We start from the raw sequence: 27,835 nt of genomic DNA on the forward strand, positions 1-27,835 counted from the left end.
ACTCATTTATTTCATATATGTCATTGTTTGGGGGAATTTAGTTTATGTCGCTTTCATTAGAAACTGAGGTTGTTGTGTTATTTTGCTCTTTTTATTTTTTATTTTTCTACTTTTGTTTGTCTACTTTTGGTAGTCCAAAGACTCACAATGCTCTGGCCTGTAACAAAATACTCTGGTAATTTGGCCTTCAATATATTTTTTTCTCTCTCCCCTTTCCTTTGCTCTTGCTTCTCATCTTCCCTGTCTCCCTTCTCTCCCTACCTCCCTCCCTCCCTGCTTCCTTTCTTCCCCCCTCCCTCCTTCTTTCCTTCCTTCCTTCTTTCCTTGCTTCCTTCCTTCCTTCTTCCATCCATCCGTCCATCAAGTCAAAGACAATTATTACTGGAAAATCTAGAGTGATGATCCAATCCAATTCCCCGCTTCAGGTAGTAAGTGAAATTTTTTATTGGAACTGAAACTAGAACCTGAATCTTCTGATTCTGGGGTGAGTACTCAATCTACCTAACATGTTTTGTTCTGTATTTTTGTTTGCTTTGCTTTGGTGATTGCAGTTGTTTGTTCTGTTTTATTTATTTTTCAGAGCACAGAGATTATCTTTTAAAGATCAATTTATGTAGTACTGACAGTTGGCATAGATCATAAACTGTCCTTTCATGTAAGTCCAATTCTTCTAGTCTCTCAGACTCTAAAGAAATTGCTGTATTTTAATATCATTGTGTGCCTTTGGAAAATGTTCAGCTCTACGCATATACTACAGAACTTAAAGTCAAACTAGTAACATTAATCAATAATTTCTCTCTTACCTTTACAGAATGGTGATCCATTTGTTCTTAAATGCGCTGACATTTTGTCATACGGAACATTTTCATTTTGGCTACAAAATAAGTGGAAATTTTAGTTTGCAGCAATAAACTTCCATCTCCCATTATTAAAAAGATTATATTATAGTTGTATGCATCTTTATTCTTTTTGATATATATAGTATAGGATCAAAATTCATAAGTGACGTGATGCATAGTACTGTTGCCTGGCTTAGGTAGCTATGGTACTGATGTGATAATGATACAGCAAAAATAAAAAGCAAATTCAGGATTCAGTTTGCTTTCCACATTTCTACACTAACTTAAAAAAGTTAGAAAAGATGGCTTTCAAATAATTTTTCAATCTATTGATCGTGCAACGATATTATATATTATTATTAATGACTACCACTACAAATAGAAACACAATACCTTGACTGGTAGTTAAGCAAAAGAAGAGTATTAAATCTTACTGTATTGTAAAAGTAATGAATCAAATTTTGGAGAGGCTGGAAGAAGGTAAATTTACCTATGTTGCACTTTATTTTTTAAGGTCATATTTTTAAAAGCCCATTCTATGGCTTCAAACTTGAAGTCGTCAGCTAATACGCTATCATTTACAAAAGATGTGCAAAACACTTTTGACAATAGAAAGGTTTAATATAGTTGTTGCTTATCAGGGTCTATTGGTTTCAGTATCTGATATTCTGGATAAATTGAATATTTCTAAAAGCTGTTTTTCAATGCATTGTTTGCATTTCTGAAGCAGCTCATTGTGATATATATCACAGTTTTTTATTGTTTGTAATTAGAAAACACAACTTCACTAACATAATTACCTTATTTTGCTTCCAAAGTATTATTTTTTAAATCCCAGAACCCTATTTTCCTAAAAATATTGGCACAAGTAATTAGAAGGGAAGATATAAACCTAATCCCTGCAATCAGACCCCTTAACCACCACACATACTGCCTTATTTAAGCTGATTGCTTGGCAAAATGGCTGCCTGTTACGCTCACTTGCTGTCTCTTTAGGCTCACCTACGGGGCAACAAGTGTATTTAGGAAAAGAGTTTTCATCGAACACATGAAACTGTTTATCTTGGAAATACCATTCTCCCTAAAGATGTAGGCACCAGGAAGAAAATACCACTGAGTTGTTTCAGGTCATTGTGTGGGATATGGTGAGGAAACTACTCCACTTGTCTTTGAGGTCAGATTGACAAGTAGCATTTCACTTTCAACTAGTGAAAAAAGAAAGTAAGAAAAAGCTTCCAAAAGTCAACGAATGGACAGATATTAAGAATGATTGGAGCATTACTTAGCAATGTAATGTAAAAAAATGGTAATAATTGTAACCAATATTTGAGTGCCTACATGCACCAGGCACTTAAAAATTAAGTGTTTTATTTGATTTTCCATATTAATTTCTTAAATATACGAGATAAGTACATTACTATAGTTTCCACATGAAGAGTTATGGTTCAAAATTTAGATAGCTGTTTCAATATCCATTCCTAGTGGATATTGGACATCTTTATTTTTTAAGAATAACTTTAAAATTATGCTCACAGTACATAAGCCCACATCAATTAAAATCTATGAAGTACCACAAATATTAAGTTAGTACTTCATATGTGCTAAGAAATGTGCTGAGTCAATTCTTTAAAATCTTTTGGTCAGAGAAGTTTTGCTATTATTAGATGAAGAAAATGCAATCACCACCTGCTAAGAGCCTTGGTTTTTCCAGAGAGTTGCTAAAGTCTCAGAAAATTCTGCAGTTTTACTTCAACATTTACTTTATTAACCAGAATAGTGGTGCTTATTTGCTCAAGTATTTTGTAAATAAAAAATGAAATGAATAAAGATCACCTGTTTTAATATAAAATATGATACATACTTTGTTCAAAAGATATGCAACCAGAAAATCACTAAAAGGAAATTGCAAATTTGGACCAAACGAAGCATGTACTTTGTTTTCTAGACACCACGTTACCTGCTCCCTCTAATAAAAATAACACAAAAAATGGGTGGCAGAATATAAAACACAATTTTAAAAAGGAACCAACTAATGAAAAAACTCTGCTTTGTTAGGACAATTTACTTCTGATACAATTTAAGCATAAAATTCAATGGCATTAAAAAATTCAAGTTAAGTGTAAAGTGTAAACACAAATTCGATGCTGGATAAACATGGTGTCAAATCAACTTAAAACTAAGAAGGGAATTATTAACATGATTTTATATAGTCATAGAAATGGTTATTTGCCAATTATATTTTATTCAGTTTTAAATGCCTTAATGCCAGATGTGAATAAAGGAAGACTTTTATGTGTGATGTTATTTGCTTGATTATTTGTTTTTGATCTGGTCAAGACTCTCAGACCTCCAAATAAACTGTTAATTAAAGGTTAATTTCTATTGTGCCAATAGGGAAAAATAGAGAATGGATGTAACTTCTGAGTAATGAATTAACTGCAGAATGTGGTTTCAGATAAATGAAAAATTGAAGGAACTCCAGGAGGTTCAACCTGGCCATATATACATACATATATATACACATACATACAAATATATACATATACATATATATGTATATATACATATATACATACCTAAATACATACATATATATATATATATATTTGCCATGGGTTGCTAATTTGCAATAGCTGTCATAACGAGAATAGCCAAAATTGGATAAATGTGACAAAAGATTAACAAAGTGTTTCATATCCTTAAATTATACCACATCAAGAATGAGGAAAAAGCGTTGCCAAAGGAGACTACTGCAATGCTACTTGTATTCTTGCAATAAAACCAGCACAGCATCCAAATCAAGAGAGTTACCATCTGACTTCTAACTTTTTCCCCTTAAGAACAATTTGAATCTCTGGCATCCGCCGTGTCAGTACTTTAAAACCTGTGTTTCCCACCAAAAGTCCAATTAGTCTCTGGTTGATGAATACTCTGATTTCGCTTTCTGTTGTCCAGATTTCTTGGTTTGGGATTATTCTAAGTCAATAGCAGGGTAAACTATCTGTACCACGTTTGTTCTAGATGAAACAGATCAAGATAACTTTCCATCCAAATACTGTGTTGATGTCACAGGGGGAAACATTTGAGCTAATTGTACACCATAATCTAAAGTTACACTACAAGTGTCAGGTGTTGCAGTGAACTGGTTATAGTACAGGGAATGTTATTGCAAGAGATTTGGAGGACACTAAAATAGATTAATGTTACACATCTCCCTCAAAAACAAGAACATGTTTAACTCTTTATTTAAAAAATAAATAAAATATTATGGCAAAATAAAATTGAACCTATTTAATGGCATATTTTCTGAAGGGATTGCCTTTTACAGTAATGTGGGGTAAAAATCACTTAATGTACTTGAGCTCTAGTGTCCTTTCACCTTTCCCTCTCTTGAGAGCTCTTTTTTTTCCCACTTCTCACCTGTACTTATTTAATTTACAATATCGCTGTATGTGCAGTTCTTAAGAAATGGTGCAAGAGACTGTAACAGGGGAGAGAAGAAATCTAACAGCTAAACAGGTGTACATGGAAAATAAATAAAAAATTGAAAAATTGGGCCTCATGGGTGCTATAAAAGGAGCATTTGCTGAATAACTAATTTGGTAGCCCTTGTGCCCTCTGAATTATCATTCTGATTTACCCAATCACACTGTCTAGCAAACTCAAATTGCTTAACACTCTAATTTTCTGTATGCAGTATGAAAGGAGAGCAATTTCTTACTGGCCAATTATTATAGAAAATAAGTGGTTCTATTTTTATTTGTTTTTTGTTAATGTTGTTTTAGTTTCCCTCTATAATGGAGGACATATTCAGGCTAAAAGAATACCTGAATCATGTATTTTTAATGGTACCAAATAATTAAATGCAGTATGACAATTGCTTAAAAGTTAACTGACTATTATTTAGATAATAATAATCAGCATAGTATTGTCCTCTTTATTCAGTTACTAAAGATTTATTGAATACCTACTACGTGTATCCCTGCCTAGTATGACTGTGCTAGTTAGGATCCCAGCCATTTGGAAATGTTTACAGTATTTTAGACCAGTCATTTTATATAATATATTCTCCATATAACTTACCATTTTTTCCCTAGCATCCCATACTATCATTTCAGTATTCACCTTCTAAACACATGAGGCTTGTAGAGTTAAACCAAGGTAAAATTTAACAATATGTAATTTTGTCTCAGAGTTACTGCCAAATTTTGTGCTAAGTGCATTCTATCTTTTACTTATCATGAAAATCTCATTAGTTATCTACTATTATTATGCCCACTTTAGAGATAATGAGATGGAATTCATTAAGTAACTTGCCTAATGTCACATTACTAGTATGCATATTCAAACTGAACCATACTTCAAAGAATAATCTGTTAACCATGATTTTACATATGATCCAGATGTCAAGTTCATTTACTTTTTATATATAAACAAATACAGTATTTACACAAAAGGCTTTTTAATCTGCCATCTTATCTACTATATGACTTTTTTACCCTTAAAATTTTATGAGAGAAAAGGGATAAAATAAAATAATCTTATAATTTTTTTCTTTAAATGTAGTTCTTTTCCATAAATTTCCTAAGAAGATAATCACTATGGATAACAAAACTCAAAACCAAATGACCTACGTATCAAATTCATTTCAGAGTATTTACTTAGCTATTTAATTATATTGAGTTATATTGCTTGTTTTCCTTTAAATTCAGCTTCCCTTCTCCAACAGGTTATTTCTTTTCTTTTTATCTGGTTTCTTTACTTCTTCTCTCTATTCATAATAGAGCCTATGTGAATAGGGTCATTACAGTAACAGCAATGCCCTGAACACCTTTTTGTTTTTTTAACTGTCCTTTAATCTTACGGATCTGGCAAAACTTAATTGGAAAGTGGGCCTTACTGTCCACTTTCCCAGCTTACATAAAACACCTAGAATTGTCTGTGGGGAGTCTCAAAATACATTAGGCATGTATTCCTAGTCACTAATCTCAAATATGCTGTAATTGCCATCAATTCTACTACCTTTCTCTGATCAACACACATTCCAAATTTTCCCAACAATTTCAAATTCTCTGTGTTCTTAAATATCTTGCCTCTTTTTTTTTTTTTTTAAAAAAAGCAAAACCTTATTCATGCTCACTCTAGGGCAGACACTCTGATATATCATTTAACTCTCATAATCACTTTGAAACATTTACTCTGAAATGTTTCAGAGCTACTTAACTCTTAAACTGCTGAAATCCAAACTCACCATCAGCCACTAAACAATTGTACCTCTTAGGATATTCTTTATCTCAGTAATTGGTAGATCCTGGATTTAATTCAGCTAACTAGGAATTTTGGAGAAAACCTAACACCCCTCCTTCATACTTAACATCCAATACACTGCCAAGTGCTGATGATTCTATCTTCCGAATTTTTCTCAAGCATCTCTCTCCAACGCTGCCACCATGCTTAGCCAGGCTACCATCATCTTCCATCAGGTCTATTATAAGAACTGCTGTAATAGTCTCCATGTTGTATAACCAATTACCACAGAATTAGCAGCTTAAACATGTTGCATTTATTATCTTACAATTTCTGTAGAACAGAAGTTCAGAGAGGGTCCCCTGCTTGGTGGCTCAAGGTTTAAATCCAGGTGTTGATTAGGCTGCTTTCTCGTCTGGAGTTCAGGGCCTTCTTCCTAGCTTATTCAGAGTGTTGGCAGAACTCAGTTACTTGTGGATATAAAAATGAGGACCGTTTTCTTGCTAACTGTTGGCCAGGGAATGTTCTCAGCCCCTACAGTCTACTTTTAAGTCCTTCCATGTGGATGTCTCCATAGGCAGTTCACAATATGTTTGTTTATGTTTTTTGAAGGCCAGCAGCAGAAGCTCTCCTGTTTTGAATCTCTTCTTTTAGGAAAGGACTGAATTTTTTTTGAAGGACTCACTTGATTAGCTCATGTCCAGGATAATTTGCCTTTGTTGATCTCAAAGTCTTTAATGACATCTTCAAAATTCCTTCACCTTTGCCATATAATATAGCCTTATCATGAGTGTGAAATATCACCCTATTCATAAGTCTTACTCATATTCAAGGAGAATGGATTATATAGGGTATATACATAGGAAGTAAGGACTTTGGGAACTATCATAGAATTCTATACGTCACAGTTGCCAGGCAGTACCAAAACGAATTCTGATCCATCTTTGTTCCCTTCTCTAATGCTGGAAGAATTTTCTCAAACACAAATTTGATCATTTTATTCCCTAAATTAAACTCTATTTTTGTTTCCCATTGCTCTTGATAGGAAACAAATAAAATACATTTTTACAAAGAATACAGTAAGTAGCACGGCCTGGTCCTATCTACCTCTCTAGATGTATCTTCTACCAGATTCTCTTCAGTCTCTACATTTAAGTTAAATGATTTAAAAAAATTCCTTTTATTTACCATGCTTCTTCTTGCCACAGGGACTTTGTACCCCCTGATGTCTATCCCTCGACCTTTCTTCCCTCTCTTTTCATCCAGTAATTTTAATGCATTCTCTAGATCTCAGATTAAGCATCATTTCCATAGACTAACTCCTCCTTTTAGGGACATTCTTTGCACTGTGTAGTTTTTTCAACTTTCCAAGGTGAAATTTCTCTGTCTTATGAAGTAAATATTTCTGTCTCCTCTACTAAGCTGCTTAGGGCAGAAACCAGTTTGAATTTTTATACCCTTGTGTGTTCCCAGCATTAAGAATAGTAAATTCAATCAAAATATATATGATGACTGACTAAATGAACTAAAATTTTTTGAAAAGAAATGTAGTCTTCTTTCTAAAGAAATTAATTATATTTGTGCATGTTTGATTATAATTTATGTTTTTGAAGCAGTAATTAACGGTGTTAACCCTTTAATAGAGTGTGTATGGGCCTAATATGAAAGTGACATATTTGAAAATTGCTTTTCTATGAAAAGGCTCAGATTTTGAACAATTTAGAACAAATCGATTAATCTCTTACAGTCATAGGGAACGCCATCATTTAAAGGAACATTAAGGTATTTGCCAAGAAATGTTTTAATTGTAAGATTTTTTAAAAGAAGAACTATATTCTGACGTGAACATTTGAAAGACATTTTAGTATTAAAATTGTAGACATAACAGAATCTAATTGAACATATAATAGCAAAATATAAAACTGCAGACACTTAGATCTGTAGAAATCTTACTTTAAAAAAGTAACCAAGTTGATTATATTTTTAATCTGATTAACTCTGCATATGCAATCTCCCATGCTAAAATTAGGATATTACTTTGAATAAGAGAAGGAATGTGTAGGAGAAATAAATCCTGCCCAACCTAATGCCTACCAAACAGAGATGTGTATTGTTGAAAAAGACTGATCCACTAAATTGTCATATTTTGCAGAGCGCATTTTCTTATGTCTGCCTAGGTTTTCACATTCAATATTCTAAAAAAAAGAGCAAGACTCATCTCTGTACCCAGGTATTCTAAAAGATATGACCCTGAACATTTTCTGATCTCAAAGTTGTCAAATTGCCAAACCAGTGGAGGAGAAGGAATTCTCAGTGGTTATTCATATTTCTTTATCCTTTTCTTTTCTTTTCTTTTCTTTTTTCTTTTCTTTTTTTCAGATGGTTTCTTGCTCTGTTGCCCAGGGATGCAGTGCAATGGTGCAATCTGGACTCACTGCAACCTTCACCTCCCGAGTTCAAGTGATTCTCAGCCTCCCAAGTAGGTGGGATTACTTGCACATGTCACCATGCCTGGCTAATTTTTGTATTTTTTGTAGAGACAGGGTTTCACCATGTTGTCCATGCTGGTCTCAAACGACTGACCTCAAGTGATCCACCAACCTCGGCCTCGCAAGTGCTGGGATTACAGGGATGAGCCACCACACCCGGCTCATATTATTTATTAATATATCTTAGAGATGTATGCTACTAATTATATACTAAGAAAATTACCTCTGCAAGTGGACGTATGACATGATATGACTATTAGTTGAAGAATAAACAGTCTTTTAAAAAACAAGTGTGTATAAGAACGATCTCTCAAACAGGATCATTCTTAGTACATATCAAGGTCAAATTTGGAAGCCTATTGTTAGATGCATACTCATTTAGGATTGTTATACAGTTTTGATGAACTGATCCTTTATCATTATATAATGTTTCTCATTATTCCTGCCAATATGACTTGTTCTAATGTCTACTTTGTCTGATATTAACACAGCCAATCCAACTTTCTTTTGATTAGAATTTGCATAGTATATCTGATTTCTGTCTTTTTACTTTTAACCTATCTATATCCTTATATTTAAAGTGGATTTATTATAGACAATACAGAAGTGAGTTCTTCTGTTCTATCAAATCTATCAATCTTTGCCTTTTAATTAAGGTGTTTACACCATGAATGTTTTAGACAATTTTTCATATCATCCAATTTACATCTGCCATCTTGCTACTTTTCTACTGTCTAATGTTTTTTTGTTTCTTTTTCTTCTTTTGGGATACTTGAGCATTTGAAAGTGACTTTATTTTATCTTCCTGATCAGCTTATTTTTTGTACCTCATTTTAATTTTTAAATTGTCACTCAAGGGTTTACAATATACACTTTTTTTTTTACGTGGATTTTTACCAAAGACAAAAAACACATGATTATCTCAATAGATGCAGAAAAGGCCTTTGATTAAATTCAACATCCGTTCCTGTTAAAAACTCTCAATGAAATAGGTATTGATGAAACGTTTCTCAGAATAGTAAGAGTTATTTGTAACAAACCTACAGCCAATATCAAATTGAATGAGGAAAAGCTGGAAGAATTGCCTTTGAAAACCGGCACAAGTATGCCCTCTCTCACCACTCCTATTCAACATAGTATTGGAAGTTCTGACCAGGGCAATCAGGTAAGAGAAAGAAATAAAGAGTATTCAAATAGGAAGAGAGGAAGTCAGATTGTCTCTGTTTGCAGACGACATGATTTTACATTTAGAAAACCCCATCATCTCGGCCCCAAAACTCCTTGAACTGATAAGCAACTTTAGCAAAGTCTTAGGATACGAAATCAATGTGCAAAAATCACAAGCGTTTCTTTACACAAGCAGTAGGCAAGCAGGGAGCCAAATCATGAATGAATCCCCATTCAAAATTGCTATAAAGAGAATAAAATACCTAAGAATACAGCTAACAAGGTATGCCAAAAGACTTATTCAAGGAGAACTACAAACCACTGCTCAAGGAAATAAGAGGGATGCAAACAAATGGAAAAACATTCCATCCTCATGGATAGGAAGAATCAATATCGTGAAAATGGCCATACTGACCAAAGTAATTTATAGATTTAATAATATTACCATCAAACCACCATTGACATTCTTCACAGAATTGGAAAAAAACTATTTTAAATTTCATATGGAATCAAAGACCCGGTATAGCCAAGACAATTTTAAGAAAAAAAAAAAAAAAAAAGTAGTAGGCATCACACTACCTGACTTCAAACTGTGCTACAAGCCTACTGTAACCAAAACGAAAGAGCATGATACTGGTACCAAACAAGCACATAGACTAATGGAGCAGAATGGAGACCTCAGAAATAACACCACACATCTCAACCATTTGATCTTCAACAAACCTGACAAAAACAAACGATGGAGAAAGGATCTCCTATTCAGTAAATGTGCTGGGAGAACTGGTTAGCTATATGCAGAAAACTGAAACTGGACTGTTTACTTACATCTTTTACAAAAATTAACTCAAGATAGATCAAAGACTTAAATGTAAAACCCAAAACCATAAAAACCCTAGAAGAAAACCTAGGCGATACCATTCAGGACATAGGCATGGGCAAATACTTCATAACTAAAACATCAAAAGCAATGGCAACAGAAGCCAAAACAGACAAATGGGATCTAATTAAACTAAAGAGTTTCTGCACAGCCAAAGAAGCTATCATCAGAGTTAACAGTCAACCTGCAGAATAGGAGAAGAGATTTGCAATCTACCCTTCTGACAAAGGTCTAATATCCAGAATGCACAAGGAACTTAAACATGTTTACAAGAAAAAAGCAAACAACCCATCAAAAAGTGGGCAAAGGATAGGAACAGCTACTTCTCAAAAGAAGACATTTATGTGGCCAAGAAACATATGTTAAAAAGCTCAACATCACTGATCATCAGAGAAATGCAAATCAAAACCACAATGAGATACCATCTCATGCCAATCAGAATGACAATTACTAAAAAGTCAGGAAACAATAGATGCTGGTGAAGCTGTGGAGAAATAGGAATGCTTTTACCCTGTTGGTGGGAATGTAAATTAGTTCAACCATTGTGCAAGACAGAGTGGTGATTCCTTAAGCATCTAGAACCAGAAATACTATTTGACCCAGTAATCCCATTACTGGGTATATACCCAAAGGAATATAAATCAGTCTACTATAAAGACACATGCACATGTGTGTCTATTGCAGCTCTATTTACAATAGCAAAGACATGGAACCAACCCAATTCCCCATCAATGATAGACTGCATAAAGAAAATGTGGTACATATACATCATGGAATACTATGCAGCCATAAAAAGGAATGAGATCATGTCCTTTGCAGGAACATGGATGAAGCCAGAAGCCATCATCCTCAGCAAACTAACACAGGAACAGAAAACCAAACACTGCATGTTCTCACCATAAATGGGAGTGGAACATTGAAAACACATGGACACAGATAGGGGAACATCACACACCAGGGCCTGTTGTGGGGGTCAGGGGATGAGGGGAGGGAACTTAGAGGACAGATCAATAGGTGCAGCAAACCACCATGGAACACGTATACCTATGTAACAAACCTGTACATAGAATAATTATTTTAGAATAAATTGAAAATATATATACATTTTTAAGCTACCAAACTGTATCTTCAAATAGTATTATTCTACTTCACAGTGTAGTATTAATCTCTTCCCTCTCATACTTGGCTATTGTTTTTGCAGATTTTATTCTTATATATATTATAAAGCAAATGATATATTGTTAGTATTTTGCTCTGGAGATAATTATACTTCACAGAAATTAAAAACAAAATGCATCATATATTTACTCTTAGTTTGCAAAGACTAAATTCTTCATTTCTTGTGTAGATCAAAATTTCTTGCTGGTATCATACTTGAGCCTGCAAGACTTTCTTTGATATTTTTTTGTAATGCAGATCTGCTGTTAATGAATTATCTCAACTTTTGTTTGTCTATAAAAATATTTATGTTACCTTCATTTTATCTTTATATTAAAAGAAGTTCAGAAGCAGCATGGTTCCAGGGATGGTTAAACCAGTGATTCAACAGCTCCATTCAGCATTCAGTTTTTAAAAATATTTATTCTCTGCCACCCTAGGAATGTTGGCTCTTGTCTTAACCTTCATAATCATAGTATGGCTGGATCAGTCCAAAGAATCTTATAGTTTGGTGCATGAATGCCTGAAAAGAGAATGCCTCTTTGTTCTTCTCTCAGAACACAAAGAGCACGTTTTCCTCATTGCCCATTGGTTTGAATAACTTTACCTACCTACTTTTAAAATACTCTTTAACAAGGAGATTGCTACTAACATTTTCCCTGAAGGTTGTACAGAGGCCCAGATCCTCCTAACATGGAAGACTGCTCCGATGCGATTGCAGTTCTGTAAGAGTAGGAATTGGCTGTTGGGTAGACAACCAAGAGAGTTAGCCTAGACCTGCTCTCACTTTTATTATTTCAACTTGGTAAGAAATAGATTTTGTCAAATGCATTGGTTTTTCATTTCATAAAATGAGAATTATGAGGGGAAATTGACATTAAGCCATTTTTTCCCTTCAGCCATTTAAGGAAGTTAATTCTTCTACGTATCAATGATGTGTTTAGGCACTCGCACACAATGTCTTACATACATCGGGGGAGGTTTTCTGAGATTCCTTCCCTCAAGAAGCCACAGGAAAAGAAGTAAAAGATGTCATCTCTAGTTATTTACTATGTTTAGTTTACGTGTCTTAACTCATATTTAAACATCGTAGAATCATAAACCATTGCATGAGATTAAAATACAACTTTCTTCTTACTTTCCGTTTAGTTACTTAGTGTGCTCATCAAGTGCATACACAGTTTCTGGTAAACATGTTCTCAGAAAAGGAATTTACCACAGTCTGAGGAAATCAGTTGAAATCATAAGGTTTCTCACAGTAAGCCATGTTTTCTCTCTAGAGATAGCTTCAAGCTGAATGTGTCACTTCTGCCCTCTGGCTGCAGTGGTGTGCTGGAGCTGAGCTTGATGGCTTTGAAAAGCAATCCTGTGTATCTCCTCTCAGCTCTGCGTTCAATGGCTTCACATTGGTAGCCTGAAATTAACTGTGGTGGAAATATTTACACTACAAAAATCAGCAAATACCACAAATCAGAATTTTTACTTCAAAAAATTAGTTTACCAACATCTCACTGCCTCTGGGGTAACATACATTAAACTCCACATTTCACAATAAGTTACTAAAATATTTTAGAATGGCTACTATTTCCCTCTACCCACGCCACTACCTTCCTATCTCTTCTTTTCCATGTTAAACCTCCTTGTTCAACTGCTTTTTTCTAAACATATTGTTTTGTGTATTTTCATCAAGTTAGTCTTACAGGAAAACAAAACAAAAGAAAGCACTAATATGTTAATAACTCTATTGAAATGTGATATTCAGAACTGTCTAATGTCCTTTGGAGGTCCATTGTAGACAGGTACCATCATACTATTATTCTTATTTTTTTACTTATATAAAATAAAAATCACTTGTTCTATAGACACTTGGTTATATTAGTTCATGTTAAACATACAGTTTTAGCTTCTTGAAGAATATGAACTATTCTCTGTATTCATACCACACATTTAAGCCAGTGGGTGGCAAACTGCTTTCTGTAAAAGGTCACATGGTAATTATTGCAGGCTTTGGACATATGGTCTTTGTTGCAGCTACTAACAATGCAGTTGTAGCACAAAAACAGCCAGAGATAATATATAAATGGACAGGCTGGATTGTGTCTCAATAAAACTTTATTTATAAAAATAGATGGCAGCAAGGCATGACTTGAGGACAATAGTCTGCACACCTCTTATTTTGTCCAACAGAGTCAGACAAGAACTGCACTACTTGTATTAAAAATCAATGCAATAAGGTGAATAACCCTCTTTAGGTTAAGTGCTCTTAATCTGAGTTCCATTAATTGTAGATAGATTTCACTGGGTCTGTGAACCCTGAAGTTTCCATGTAAAATGTTTTGGGCATGTATATTTTTGAAGAAGAGGACACATAATTGAAATCAGATTCTCAAAGCAGCCAATAACCCACTTCTTACCCTCACCCTCAAAGAAGTGGATGAACCTCTGCCTTGGGTAAGTAAAGTAAGAGTAGTTAAGACAGTAACTACTATAGTAAAGTAAGAGTAGTTAAGACACCCAAGCTGTTGGAGCAATTGTCAGGAGTAATTAGCAAACACAGGGAAATAGCAGTAAAGACACATGTAATAAAAATATAATCAACAAAACCTATATTAAATTAAACAAATCATAAAAACACATATTAAAATAAAATTCTGGATGGTTCTGACTGATTTTTCTTTTCCTTTTTTTTTCGATTTTATTTTATTTTATTTTTTTGAGACAGAATCTCACTCTGTCACCCAGGCTGGAGTGCAGTGTCACCATCTAGGCTCACTGTAACCTCCACCTCCCGGGTTCAAGTGATTCTCCTGCCTCAGCCTTGTAAGTAGCTGGGATTATAGGCATGCACCAGTATGCCTGGCAATTTTTTATGTTTTTAGTAGAGACAGGTTTTCCCTGTGTTGCCTAAGGTGGTCTCAAACTTTTGCCCTCCAGTGATCCGCTTACCTTGGCCTCCCAAAGTCCTGGAATTACAAACAAAAGCCACCACGCTGTGCCCTGTGACTGCTTTTGATGTTAATATCTACCTAGAAACAGTAAAGCAAGTAGGTGCATTCAACAGGAAATAGTAAGAGCTGGTTATGAGCCAGGATCCATTCTGTGATAAAGAATTAGAAAAATGGTATACAGAAGATCAAAGATACATGAACTGAAACAACACGTGTTGTCACTGATCACTCATTACACACACGATTCTTTTCTGTCGAATCCATATGCATTTTTTTAAGTTGATTTACTTTTCATTATCACCATGAACTGGCAATTCTCAATAAGATCTGCAATAAAATACTCATTCCCCAAAAATCTTTTATTTTTTCAATCAGTGGAAACATTTTTATTTATTTATTTGCATCTATAATAGAGGCCAGTTTAATTCCACATAGTATACATGGTATGTTAATTGAACACAAGGTTTTTGAGTTCATTTACATATATGGTTTCTATAGATCATAATGTAGACAAATGTATCTTGTTTGACAAGGGTTGTACACTGCTAGAAGTCAGCTACAGAGCTATATAAATACTAAAATATAAAACAAAAATGGAAATTATATGTCTGTCTCTCTAATCACAAAAGATACATTACTATAAAATTGTTAGCAGCCAAATTCTTAACTTTGGTGAGTGTCAGGGCACACACAATATCTAATAGCTGGTGCTTTAATAAAAATATGAATTAGCCTTCTGCAACGTAGTAGTATTCATTTTTAAGACTTCAAAGTCAATGTTTAAAGAAAAAAATACCTATTCTTAATAAATTTTCCACTCTGCAGCCACTGACAATTATTCAATATCCCATTGAAAATTTATTGTTCTCGTAAAATATTTGTTTTTTCTGCCCCTTATTCTTTGATTTTTTTATTGCTGTCTGCTTAGAGAAACAAAAGCACGATGACAATAAAAATATTCTTTTTAAAATTTATATGTTTTGTTATTGTTAAAATCTAGCATCAAATTGTAATTTCTGACATTGCTTGGGGGTTTTATCTTCAATCATGAAATCTACAAAAACAGATGGCAACACAAATGACAAAATATTCTTCAGATTTTGGATAATTCAAAAGTTGGTGTGTCTGTAATTGTAAAACATCCATAACCACTTTTACACACAGTCCTTACCAAATATAAATCTTTGTAGTGAAGGCTACATCAAGTGGCCAAACATGTTTAATCCTGTTATGATCCAAGTATGAAAATGAATGACTAAGCTAATGTAATTTCTTTGTTTTTATTCATCTGTAGTATGTCTATGAAAAGTACTATATTTTATTTTAAAGTAACTTAGTCTCCACACTTGGGGAAAGAAGTGTTTTGCACACCAAAAGGCATTTTATCTGACCTAATAACCTCCAAAAACAGCACCGGCAAATAAAAGTTATAGCACAGTTGTAGGTATTTTTCTACATTGTTTTAGGCGAAAGGAGAGTACCAAAAAAATGCTTCAGATAAATATATGTGCTATGTATGGATACGTACCCTCCCAGTAACTGGAAGGAAAGTTTTAATTCCCACCACATAATGGCCCATTTGCCTCGAGTGTTTTCAGAATGGTTCAATAATCACTAGCCATGTGTGTAGTTTGTTGAATTATTTAAGCTTATTTCCAGGGGGAAAGAAAGACAGAGAGGAAGGCAACTGATTCAATGCAAATGAAAAGCTTTTGAAGCTCCCTATGGTGAAGATGTGATTACAGTCAGACAGTTAATAACCTAGACTTAGAAAAATCTGAAGGTTTTAAAACTGTCTGGCCAGTCAGTAAATGAGGTTTTTCCACACTATCGACCAACTGCCATGTGTTGTAATGGTTTCAGATCTGGAGTTTGGAGTTGGAGTGGACCCACAAATGAAGCAAGAATACCACCCTTGTACTTTTGATGATTAAGAAAAGTAGTTTGTAAACCTCCACTGTTTTCCTTTAGATTTAGGATTGAGTCTTTAGTGCAGACAGCTTATAGAGCCATGTAAAGTGAGCGCTGCTCTCTGAAAAACAAGGAGATAGAACTTGAATTGTTAATTTGCGTAGTACCTGTATTTTGGGGTGATGTGTCTCCTCTTAAACTAACCACCGTTCCTCTACCGGATATCCAATTCATGTGTATTACTGGAGAAAACTGCTGCTGCTAGACGAATTTCTGGGCAGCAGTATTCTTTCTGGATATTAGATCAAATTAAAATAGGAATTAGAAGACCTAAGAATTTATTTTAATAAAAATTAAAATACTTATCAAATAGGAATATAAAGTAGGAGACCTAAGATTTTATTTTAACCGCTACTAATAATCCATTTGATACATGTATGAAAAAGATCATTTTATTCTTTTAAATGTTCATCGAATATCTGTGTGGTACAAAATTCTCATCTACAGATCTCTTTGCAGAAATGATAGAAGGATACTTTGTATGAGTTTCATGAAGATTCTTTGTAATTAGACAAGTGTTATATATTTGATTCAGGTTAAACCTTTACATCGTTTATGCAATAGTCATGTTTGAACTTGCTTTGAAAACATGAAAGTAATGGCAAGTGTTTTTTCTGATTTGAGTAAAAGCAACTCAAAATCTGTTATGAGCTCTGTGGATAAAATTTTCTCTTTAGACACAAAATCTAGTTTAAGTGTTTTCTGCTTCCCTAAAATTTTATGTGTTGGTTATTTTATTGTTGTCTGGGAGTATGAGACAAGAAACACTTTTTAAAATATTTTACCTTATAAGGGATTTTGATGCCCTTAAGTAATAATTTCTTATTAGAATTCTTTTAGTCATTAAAACTACCCAGGAATTTGTCCTTAGGGCCAACAGGAGCCTGTTATGCAGCTGTGGTAACCTGGGGTGTGTGTGTGTGTGTGTGTGTATGTGTGTGTGTGTGTATGTGTGTGTGTGTTTGTGTGTATGTATGTATGTGTGTGTGTGTGTGTTTGTGTGTGTGTGTATGTGTGTTTGTCATTTTAAAAAAAAGTAGACGCAAAAGGGATATTAATGTTTCTGATCATCTGAGGGAAATTTCTTACCTCCAGACCTAAGCACTGAAATTTCTTCTGCATCAGCAAAGTTGTATGATTTAGGTAGCTTTATATTTATCCACATAGAAACTTTTTTAAAATTCAATTCTCTTTTAAACCTGTAAAATCCCATAAATCATGAAAAAAATCCTTAAAATAGAAGATGATCTGTTGTATAGCAAATGTAGTATTGTAAATTATTCTATCTCATAATCCCCCAACCAGATTAATTAACAGTAAAATACTTGTCTTGGGGGGAAGAGACCCACCTACTCTTTCAATACTCTTTTGTTATAGCTCAATTACTGAGGGAGTTTACACTTTGAATTTAATCAGCAGTTTTTGCTCTATGCTGCACTACGGAATGAAATACCCTAGTTTCTCATTATGAATGACGATGACTTCTTGTCCCATAAGACATAAAATGGTTACTTTTCTTATTTATTTATTTTTGCTTTCTCCCTGAAAACAAAAAAAACTGTAAAGAACAGAGAAAAAAGTAAGAATGTAAAAACATTGGGAATTATATGAAGCTTGATTGACCTTACATTCAAAATGCTAGAATTAAATTTTTAATTAAATTATTTTTTCTTAAGAAACCACAAAAGAAAGAAACCATTCGTGTGTTATCAGGGAAAATTTAGACATAGTAATATTAGTTACAAAAAAAATTGTTTTGCAAACTTAAAAATACAATTTTATCTTCACAATATATGGTGAATTCTGCTCCCTATTTTTAACATTTGGTTTCAAACCATCAAGTTTTATATCAGGAGTCAAACTGTTTAATTGGCATAAAAGCTCAAATTGTTCAATTTGGCATAGCTACTATTTCATTTTAGAAACTGCCACGTAAATAGCCCTTCCTTCTCCAAGATTACCAATATTTGATCTATATTTACACAAGTAAACTAAAGAAAGAGATCATTCACAAAATTATACACTTGCATTCTGTTTCAAAGTAATAAAATATTCCAAAGCAAACAGGCAACAGCCTCCATACTCACAAATGGAAAATAAACCCTCCTTCCATACAAATCAAAGATCTACGTTAATGAGAGTCATCGGATAAAAAATGTTATTTCCCTACATGACTGCAAGGGAAAACATTAAAATATGTGGAAGAGGTCAGGATTTAGCTTGGGAAAACCTAAATGAAAACTTTCAAAATAAAATTGTGTTGTTGTGATTTGTGAGGTATTTGCTTCTATTTTATATATACTTAAGTCAGCTGGATGTGATAATTTCTCAGGAAAACAAAAATGTAGAGTATAAAAACATTAGACAGTCTAGTATTATCATATGAACTGTTTTCTGATAATATCCAAATTAGTGAATTGGCTACCTTTAAAAGAAAGCCACAAGTTTCAAAGTTTTATCAGCCTACATGTGGATACAGCAAAATACTTTAAAAATGATATAAGCTAATGTGTATTTGTGAAATGTTAGTTGAAAAATTTGCATGAATGTCATAAACTACTATATGTTATAGATACTATATGTTAAGAATAATCCTTCAGCAAAATTGGGTAAGGCAAATATAAACTGTAGCCAAAAAAAGAAAATAGAAGAAACATTACCAATGTAATTATTACATATTATATATTGAAGAGAATAAAAAATTAAATAATCTTATTGCTATATATTTAATATGTGGACAGAACCCTTCTGCTTAAATATTTTCAGTGAGTATGCAACTTTAATATACTATGTGAGTAGAATCAAACCCAGACCCAAAACCCAATCACTCTTTTGCCTTGACTGTTTTCCCAGTAAAAGAAAGGAATGAAAACAATACTTTAGAACTTGTATCCAAAAAGTACTGTAATTTGGAAATGAATAACAGACTTGCAATACTACTTTCAGATTTTAAAGTTGCATTTCCCCAGTAGGACAACAAATTCTGTGTAGAAGGTGGATTGTTGACAATAGTCAGCTTTGGGGCATCCAGAAATTGCATGTGATCAAAGAACAATACGAAGCTATGTCTACTTAACTCGGCATCCTATTGGTGTGAAAACTGAAGTGGGAAGGAGAGAGTGGAGGCTCCTAATTGATTCCTAGAATCTAGAGAATTAAAAAGGTTGGTGTTCAGAGTATTCAGAAATATGCACACCATATCCTAAACCAGTGAAAGAAATAAGCCTGGGCAATACTAGCGCAAGGTTTTTGTTTTTTTGTTTTGTTTTTTAATGGGGTGAAAACAGTAACTTCTATATTTGAAAAGAAATTAATCATTTCAGAATCATACATGCTTGGGTATTATAATGGATTATTTGCCTTGTTCATTTGGGAAAGTCCCTATCAATAACAGGTGTGGTTCAACCACATCGCATTGAAAGGCTAGATTGTTCCATTAATAAAGAAAAGAAGAAGCTATAACTGTAAATCAACAGGGACTCCTAGGGAGTTATATATTAAGCAGTAATTAAATAATAGTTCATGTTGCTTTCTTTCACTGGGAATTACATCCTTTTCACCCCCTCTCTGCTAAAGCAGAGACATCCATTACGATGAGTAGCTTCAACACTTGTCAGATCTAATCAACTCCAAACAGCTGAAGGCCAACTGACGTGTACTCTCTTAAAGCAGGGCTTCTTCTCCCCCCAAAGCCCACTGTCCTTTCACGTGCATGCAACAGTCAAAAGGGATCACATCACCTAATGAAGAAAAACAGAAGCATATGGTTGGAAGGGGCCTCAGCAGGAGATGGCTGAAATGCCAAGGCTTGCACATAAACAAAATATATGCAAAAATGTGTGCTCATAGAACCTGTCAGCCACAGCTTCAGGAAATAATAAGCCTGCAAAGGAAGATAGAGTTGTACTTGACCACAGTTACCTAGGAGTCTGTATTTTTAGTTTAAATTTTTATTACTCTATAAAGTGGTGCACCAGAGCAGGCTAGTCCCAGGTAGTTAATTATGCATAAGCAGTTGCAAAGTTCGATTTTGCTGTATAATATTGAGCCACATATTCTTCACAGTATATTTTGCTCATACCTACTGCAGACTTCCACATGACAGCTGAATTGCAAACTGTAAGTGACTTCATCGCTGCCTTCCTTTTTGCACCCCATCGCTATGCAGGGTGAATGTTGAACTAAGTTCGTGAATGAACCCTGTCTTTGTAACTGGAACATAAGGGCTCATCTTTCCAGAGGTGTACTAATTAATATTTTAGAGGTGGATTGGGCACATTCACTCTTATTGTTTCTTTCAAATTTGCCTCTGTGCAAAATTAGTGGTCTTTATCAAAGCCCTTTCTTCCAGTAATGGCTCTGATCATGAGAATATGGCTGTCCTGATGCACAGAATCTTTATTATTTGTTAGTGAAAATGCACATTATCCCCACTTTTGACTTGTCAGCTTTTATGTTGGGACAACCTTAGTGTTATCATTTTGTATAATCAGTTTGACTGGAACCTTCAAACTTGTATGTCCCTTTGCTGTGAACATTTTAATATTTTGTAATTATATTGTTAGAATTAGGAGATTTGTAATGACAGAACTTGAAGACGAACCCTGTGTGATTTCTAAAATATGACTACAAGCATTTTACATGCCAATGTTGACAAGAGACAAAACAAGCTATTGTTCTAAAAAACGAAAGTGACACGGGCTCTCCTGTGGATGACTGCAGTTATGAAAAAAATATTATCTTCAAGTTGAATAAAAATGCTTTCATTTGAGTTTTAAGCTAGAGTTGCATAAATAAGATCTTTGTTCCATTTAAATATTTTGCATTTTATATGAGGAATAATCATATTTCTAACATTATATTAGAAACAGTTTTTTTAACCTCTAACCATCTGTTCTCAATGGCACCATTTTAACCTAAGAAAATAAACATATTTATATATTCATTTATTTTATTTAGGGGATAATATGAAAATGAGTTATCTACTTTTAATTCTTAAAAAGAATTCTGTGTTGAAAAGGTACCTGAAATTATGGGACTGTCTTTGCAATTTAGCATCTGTTTGAAATTAGGAATGCAGTTAGTTATACAACCAAAAAATTGGTGCAATGAAGTTTGGTTTCTCAATGCTTCAACTGCTTTATATACATTTATTGATCTGTTTGTTTCATTGTACAAGTATAAATGAATAAATGGCATTTGTGAGCAATTTTCTTTTCTTTGGCAGTGATATGAAGACACTTTGTGAGGCATTAACAAAATCAGAACCGTACGGCTTCTGTATTAATTTCTACTTTGAACTAGCCCTTCCTGATGGATATTCTTACTGTTGACAGCTACATGGGGTAAAAAAACACCTTCATGGATCATTTTTAAAAGACTTATTTTGTTCTTCTCTCTTGTCATTTCATCCCAAAATTTCCACTTTGAGTACCTGAAGAAATCAGAAAATACAACTCGAGAATTTGCATCTTAGTGAAACAGAGACTCCAAAACTAACACTGACTGAATCAAAATGATGGCAGAGTTCAAACTGGTGGCTAGTTATTGGAGTCTGTTCAGCAACAACTAACTGAACCTCAATCCCAGTAAGTGTGGCCATGCCTCACCATACGTTTTCTTCTCTATGGACAGGTATAAAGAATTGGATTGAGATGTTTCTCAGAATCACTTTTTCTTTTGGCTGTGATTTTTTAGGTGGATCTGAAACAGCTCTGCTTGGCCCAGGATTGTCCCAAATGTCCTTTTAGCTACTTTATTACAGGCAATGGGAGAGTCAGAGCGAGCAACTTCAGGCAAAATGTTGACTCCTCGTGATGTGCCTTTGATTCCAGTGCAAAGGTGCTCTCAGCATTCTGTTACGCCCTTGATTCATCTCTTAATGCTCAGTGTGTTAGCAAAAGCTTGGCCCTGAAGTGCTTTTTTTTTTTTTTTCCCCCTGAAGTACAGTCTTTCAGACACTTCTGGCAATTTGGTTTTAAAATGTGAAATAAAGAGACTAGGTCCTTAGTGCCAGGGGGAAAAGCTCTACTACACAATTGCTAGAATAATTCAGAAAAGAAAAAAAAAGATAAAATTTGCCTGAATACTGTGGTCATTATGTATTCTGGTTGGAAAAGACCTTACTTGGCAAATATTTTGCAAGATAAAATAAATATTTCTGCGCAGTCTCTAGGATAGTTTTGAGTGGTTGCTTATTTTCTTCTCTAACCCTTTGAAAAAGTCTCCAAGAATAAAGTAAAGCAGATATCTAATATCTTAACACAATAAAAAGCAAGCAAGACTATTGCATATCATCTTGACAAATATAATCAATTTCTTAAAACTTTCATTATTAGCCTCTTAGAGCATTTAAAAATTATTCTCAGTTATCATGATCATGTGCAATTTGTAACAAATAATATAATTCATACTTTACAAGACAAAATATTTGAAAGAACTGACAAAATTTTATACAGAAAAATATGGCCCTGAGAATTTTGAATTAAAGTATAATAATTCCTGTTTCATAAACATGCAGTTCTTCCTTTTTAGTTATAAGTATGTACATTTAAAGAAGTGTGGTTGGTGTTATAAAATATTTTACATGTTAAATGTATATTGAGAACAAAGATAGAATGATTTTAAGGAGTAAATTATTTAAATATAAACTTACATTTTCAACCTCATCAGAGGTAATGTGAGTGCAAATTAAACCCATCTTTTTTCTTATATTACTAGGATTGTACTATATCCTGTGGAATTTGCAAACACTGAATATTTTCATATCTTATTTGATCTCGTGAAAATGAAAAGACTACTAATATCTAACTAGAGGCAAGTGGCAGAATCCAGATGAACATATTTCATCGATTCCACAAAATTAAGGACTTTTCTATTGGCCAAGAAATGATGTCTCATCTTTAACTGTTGGCAGAAATCATTTCTCTTCTCAAAATTATGTTCTACCGAAGGAAACTCTTAATATGGTTTTCCAGTGCAGACACTTATCTTAGAACATAGAAAGACACATTGGATCTGTGAATGGAATCTTTTTCACATGGAAAAATCGCAACCCTTAGAGGGTTTTTACTTTTGGTTTGTTTTACTTTTATTTTAAGTTATAAATGAAATAATGGGGAAAAAAAGCAAAGCATACAGAAGAGGTGGAGAATATAAAACAGTATGCCTGTAGGAGAATAGCAGAACTGAGTAAATTAGAAATCGAACAAGCACATTGATGATGTTTGGTATGAATGGATTGTTGAAGCACCTCCAGTAATATCCATTTGACTTTTGGAACATTTAGACCTTTCTTTGAATTATTTTTAAGCAGGACAAAGAAAAAATAGCTACTGATAGCCCTCTCTTGCCTTCCCTAGTCCCTTTGATATTCCTAGATGCTAACCAAGCTTACTTTTAAATACCGTGTTTTACTAACATCAGCGCACCCTGCTGCTCCCTAATGAGTTATTTATTTTAGTGTTGAAAGTTTGTGTAAAGCCTTTAATGTCTAAAGTATGAAAATACAAAATACAACTGAACCTGGGGATCAGATCCCACTAAGCAAAAAGAGGAAAGCAAATAATATGTATCCTTTAAGGACATGTTGTTTGAATACAAAATCAGAACAAACATCATTATTTGATTCATGGAGTCATTCGATATATTTTTATATGACAGTGCAGAAGCTGAATGTATAAATGTGTTCAAGTACAAAGACGCAAAGATCATGTGGTATCAGAAACAGTATGAGACCTGGGATTTTACTTTGCATTTTAGCAGCAGTGTCAAAACATTTAGGGCTTCATGTATTTTTAAACGTAGGTGTTTTAACAGTGACAAATTTGCAAAGCTCTAAATATTAGCTCCTGAAGGTTATGCTTTTTATATTCGCTAATAGCATGTATTATTTGACTAATTGACGGGTATTTCAGTTAAGAGAGCCAAAGTTAAACATTGTTTTGATAGAGTAGCTCCAAGGATTGACAGTTTGGCACTGCCTTTCAAAGGCTTGGCATGTAGCTTTCAAAACAAACAAAATCACCCACATAATCAATAATGCTGTAATCATAATAAGAAGAAATGGCCCTAGTACAATTAATTTTCTATGTGAATTGTGGTTTCACGCCCCCTACTCATTGTCTTTGACAGGTAAATGGTTGAAGACAGAAGACTTACAGATTTTATATCCAGCCCATGAGGATTTTGACTGATTCCATTGAGCAGGCTCAGGTCAGCTAAGTCCTTTCCTTCAAAGCATCATGGGTGTCTCCGAGCATCATTGCAAGCTTGTCCTGGCAGTAAGCCAGGCTTCAAAAGCCTTTCACTGCAGTCACTGACTCACTAATGGGCAACTGCAGGCTTTCCGATTTTCCTTTCGTTTCATGTGTTCATTTGACATAAATTTAATTAAACCAAATCTGGTGTTAAAGCAAGACGAGATAAAAGTGATATGTTTCAAATTAAAGAACTGTGAAAGATACAGGAAATAGAATTATGCTTTTTAAAAAAATATCTGTTTCTGTAAAATATTGTCAGTTTTTGTAAGCTCATGACTTAAAGTTGGCCAAAAAAAAAAAAAAAAAAAAAAAAGGATACCGGTATGCATTATTAAGAATAATGTGTATCCAGGGTTAGATGAAGGTCTTGGCCCTATATTCTCTGTAGTAAAACCTTTCATAGAATTCTTATTTTTTCTTTCATTCTCACACTTCAGGTAGTCACCTCTTCACAGGATATAAGACAAGTCTGCCCTTCTGCTGGCTACATAGCTATAGTTGTTAGACAGCTCAAAAGCATACAACAGCAGAAACATGAAAAGATCATATATTAAATATAAAAAATCATCATTTTTCAAAGATCTCTTTTGGTTTTTACTTAAGGCTGAAGAGGAGATTGTGAGAGTGAAAAAGATCATGTTGCTTAAAAAGCTCCATTTAATTGCTTTGAATGTTGCTTTAGGAAACATCCAAGTTTCTCCTTCTTTTAAAAATCTCTTTTTGCCCATTAAAAGAAATCTTGGACTAGAAATACACTACATGAACTAAAAGCAGTTTTGCAATCTTCTTCAAGAATGCTCAGACTGATCCTCTTCCTTTCTGCAGCTGAAATGCTGCCACTTCCTAGGACCACACTCTAAGTCGCTGGATGTAAAATGATTACTCTGAGCACATACACACCATCCAGCAAGTGATTGCAGTGTCCTGTGGATAAGAATCAGAAAAACCAAAAGAACTGAGCTAGCAAGTTATGCAGTAGAAGGGAGATTCCTCGGAGCATGAAGCAATGTGTGGCACATTGACCCTCTACCTTTCTTGCACCCCAACTTTTGATGGCCAACTTCTTCCCTTGCCAACAGAACTCAGGTGCCTTCTTCATACTCCCCTGACTTGATTCTACTTTCTGTAGAATCCATTAGGGCTTAAACTCTCAGGGTTTACAATAATCAAATGCATCTGTGACTTCTCTCATTTAACAGGTGAAAAACTGAAGGGCCAAGACAAAGTCAGTGACTTGTCCAGGATCACACAACCAGTCATTAGCTCCGCTGAGAAGAAAATACACATCTCTTGATGCCCAGATGAGTGTTTCGTTTTTGTTCTTTAGCACTTCAAGTGCTTCTGTACAACATACCATTTGTATTCTTTGAAACAAACTCTTCAGGTATTTCCAGGTGTTTTTCACGTTTCTGACCTGAGAGAAAGTATACCTAATGGTATAAGTAGATTTAAAATCTATTTAAAATTCTCAAAGTTTCTAATGCTGTTCTTTCTTTAGTAACTACTTCAAAATGTTAATTGTCTGTCAGTCCTTTGATTTGGAGAATTGCTTATGGGACCACCTAGAGGTTATGATAGGGAGAAGACATTACACATGAAAGCCATCCGACAGTCTGATATTACAGAATGAGCCAACATTCCACCAGCATCCGCTCAGAGTGATAGCCCTGAATACAATGGATATTTAATGTGCCTTAAGAAATTTCACTTGAAATGTTACTCCGAATCCAAATTATCATCAAAATGGAAAAGATAGAGATTGCTATATTTCCTGTTAGACATAAAGCCTTAAATAAACTTTCTGATTCTTTTATGCATGAACCTAAATTTACTTACAGAGTTATTATGTACTTTATATACCTAATTATCTGTTTATCTGTATACATATTTCTAATATAGACTCAGGTTTTAATGAAGACTGGTTTAAAATGCTTAATGAGGCTTTGTCAAGGTTCACATTGATAGCCTGTGTTAACATGACTTTATCAGTGTTTGTTCAATCTACTAAGTTTATTTATTCAGCAAATATTTATCAAAAAAGAACTCTATGCAATTCACTGCATACACACAGAAAAATGCTGAGCCAACCACTGAGCACTTAATAACCACTCTACATAGCAAAGATGCCATGCATTTCTTCAGGTACATATTATGCCTTTGAGTAATTTTACAATGTTAAACTTGACATAATATCAATTTTTCGTAATATTTAAATTCTAGAATTCTTTAAATATTTTATTTTAGTAAATGTGGAATTGCTGGTGACAGACCTCAAAGGTAAGTTTTATAAGATACTAGATGCTCTAACCATACTACGTAATTGAGTTGATTGATCAGTATGTAATTTAGAATGTTTATAAAGCTTGCCACTCTGAACCTCTGATAGGTAAATAAACAATTTAAAATCACAAATATGTGTAAAGTCCTTCAGTGTTTACCACAGTTGCAAAAATAAAACGTCACTTTATTTTAGAGACAGGATCTCACTATGTTGCCCAGGATGGAGTGCAGTGGCTAGTTACAGGCACAAGTGTAGTGTGATACAGTCTTGAATTTGGGCTCAAGTGATCCTCCTGCCTCAGCCTCCCAAGTAGCTGGGACTACAGGTGCATGCCACGGCGTCCAGCTAAATGTCAGTTATATGTAGTAATACGATGACAATACAAAAATTTTCATTCTTTAATTTGTTGCAAATCTGTAGAATTAAACATTTTTGTTTACAAAACTAGAATACGATTTTAAAATATTGTGCTTAATTACCACTTCCATTTTAGGAAAAAAATAAAAATAAAATATTATGCAATCTTCCTGTTTTTAGAAAAGCAGGTAAAACATAACTTTGCATTGGTAACAAGCACATGAATCCTTGTTACAGAAC

At 33.9% G+C, this 27,835-nt stretch overlaps 1 long non-coding RNA gene across 1 annotated transcript; it reads left to right on the forward strand.

Moving 5' to 3' along the window:
• Positions 1-376: 376 nt before the first annotated feature.
• On the forward strand, positions 377-26,777 carry LOC126936850 (uncharacterized). Its single transcript, XR_007719592.1, has 4 exons — positions 377-484; positions 8,466-8,565; positions 24,830-24,910; positions 26,157-26,777. It is a non-coding gene; the product is annotated as an uncharacterized LOC126936850 (long non-coding RNA).
• The last annotated feature ends 1,058 nt before the right edge of the window (positions 26,778-27,835 follow it).

The sequence above is a fragment of the Macaca thibetana genome, chromosome 15 (assembly GCF_024542745.1).
Source record: "Macaca thibetana thibetana isolate TM-01 chromosome 15, ASM2454274v1, whole genome shotgun sequence".
Lineage (NCBI taxonomy): Eukaryota > Metazoa > Chordata > Mammalia > Primates > Cercopithecidae > Macaca > Macaca thibetana.